Raw genomic sequence first — 2714 nt, 5'->3', positions numbered from 1 at the left:
TATTGGGAAACCTTTTGTAGACTTTATTTGTGATGGTTATGTAAAGTGATAGCTGTGAAAGACTGTCAAAATATCTAACAGTGTGCTTTTCCAAAAGAAAGGGCAATTTCTTTGAAAGTAATAGTGAAAGGATAATAGAATCCCAGATATAAGAAGGAATAAGGGCTGTGAGCTCATGGATGGCATTCATCTGCCAAGACAGGAAAGTCTGTCTCAGGAGCTAACCGGTTTTGCTTGCTTCCTACCACTGAGTACACTTGAGTAGCTACAACAGGAGCAAAGTACACTGGGCAGTGCCCCAGCAAATGACTTTTCTTGCCAGGAAAGACTAGGGCAATTCTGCCTCTACAGTAAAGGCTGATTCACAGCTGTATAGGAGTATGGCATTTCACTGAATATGTGACTACCTTGAATGGCCTGAATGTTCATTATATATTCAGTATATGTACTACTTTTAATACTTTCCCGGTGGTTCAGCGGGTGGTTCAGAATTGGCCTGCAATGCTAGAGACACAGGAGACGTAGGTTCCATGCCCTGGGCTGGGAAGATCCCCTGGAGGAGGGCATGGCTACGTACTCCAGTATTCTTGCCTGGAGAATCCCATGGACAGAGGAGCCTGGCAGACTACAGTCCACAGCACCACGTAGAGTTGGAGATGACTGAGTACGCATGCACGCAGGCACTACTTTTAATAATATTTCTGAATATTTTACCTTATAACAACTAATTTTATTTTATTGTCTAAACACATGAGTTATGGCTGCTATGGCCAATTCAGAGATTAATGAAACATACAATAATAAAGTACACACCTGCCTTTTGAACTGAGAGCACATTTAAGAGGATTATAGCCTTAATTGCAAGAGTCAGAACTTCAGAATTTGAAGCAGCGTGACCTGGTCGAGCAAATGCAGGCTTAGGAGTCAAACTGATGGGCTTTGAATCCCACCTTGTTTATTTCCTAGTCATCTGTGTCTACCCAAATTACTTCCCTGGTGGCTCAGAGGTTAAAGTGTCTGCCTGGAATGCAGGAGACCAGGGTTCAATCCAAGAGTCGGACAAGACTGAGTGACTTCACTTTCACTTTCACTTTCCAAGCCTATTGCTTCATCTGGAAAGTAGAGGCAATATTCACTCTCAAAGGTTTCAATAATTCAATTATATATACATGTGAAAGAGTGCCTACCTCACACACAGACAGAAAATTTTTGTCTCTGCAACATTCTTTTCAAGTCCCCCTCCTTCCCAATGGGAAAAAACTAGAACACTAACACTTCTCAGAATATTGGTCAAAGTTTTCAGTAAAAGAAAATGTCAAGTGTAAAATGATTACCAAGAAAATAGTATATAGGCAGTGAGGGGTTCAATCATCATCTTAATTATTAATCCTACCATAATAAATCTCCAAGTACAAAGTGCTCAGTTGCCTCAGTCATGTCTTACTCTTTGCAACTGTGTGGACTCTGTCCCTCCAGGCTCCTCTGTCCACGGGATTCTCCAGGCAAGAATACTGGAATGGGTTGCAATGCCCTTCATAAGTATTATAATGAAAACACCATTTGTATAAACATCAGAGACACAGGCCCCTGAAATTTTTCTCCATAAAGGATATTTGTACTCAGGTCACCAGAATGTTGTGTAGAGGAACCCATTACACTGTAAGAGAGTATTCTGCTTCGGGGTTTCCAGGACTTGAAGCCTAGGGAAGCCTTCAGGAAGGAAACCTTGTTTGGGAACAGAGATTTGAGCCAGATTTCAGGTTAATTCTAGATAGTCATCCCACACCATCTCCAGACGCCAAGTGGGATCTGAAGATGGAAAATAGATCGGGGCGGGTGATCTACCTAAGCACGAAGATGACAGGTAATCACCAAGGGAGATTCCTGTGTGGAAATAGGAAAGAACAAGCGGAAGAAACGGAGTTACTTCCTTCGGAGGCCCCACATTCTTCCCGCTACCTCTAGGTTCCCATCACAATCATCAGAACTCCATGCCCACGAGGAGGATGAGCTTGGAAGAGACAGGTCAAGGATCGCCCTCCCGCCCTGCCCAAGGGGACCCTCCCAGAGTAGCCTCCTGCGCGACTGCGACCGCGCGGCACCCCAAGGTCACGACGAAAAGCTCATCTCTGTACCTAAAATGCAGCAGGACCAACGACTCAGAGCGCAGGATGTGTATTCACAATGCAATCATTAACAGCCATTAATCCTGGGCCCTGTGCGTCTGTTTAGGATTTGACAACACTCTTCAGAAACCAGTCACGGTAAGGAGGGTGGGGGTGGGGGGCGCGTCAGAGGCTCTCGGGTGGAGGCATAGTTTTCTCAGTCCTGGGCGCGCGGGGACAAGCTTGGGGCTCTTCTAAATCGGCTCCCGTTCCCCAGCCAGGTTTGCCTCTGTCAGCTCATCTCTAAAGATAATGGTTAAGGTGAGGGAAGCACAATTTTAAAGATACAGCACCCCAGGACCCCTGAGCGTACAGGGAAACCGGCCAAGCTCACGAATCCCTGTTATCAGGACACACAAGCAGGACTTTGCAAAGGAAAAAAATCCTCCTACGCGCAGGCGCGCGCCGGCCCCGTGTTGTCCGCCAGGCCGCCACCCCCTTCACCACGCCACGCCACGCCACGCCCCTGGCCACGCCCTCCCCGCCATAGCCCCGCCCTCCCCAGCTCCGCCACGCCCGGCTGGTCTTCCGTGTCTTCCGCCCAGGGAG

This window comes from Ovis aries, chromosome 10 (assembly GCF_016772045.2).
Source record: "Ovis aries strain OAR_USU_Benz2616 breed Rambouillet chromosome 10, ARS-UI_Ramb_v3.0, whole genome shotgun sequence".
Lineage (NCBI taxonomy): Eukaryota > Metazoa > Chordata > Mammalia > Artiodactyla > Bovidae > Ovis > Ovis aries.
This window is presented reverse-complemented; position numbering follows the sequence as displayed.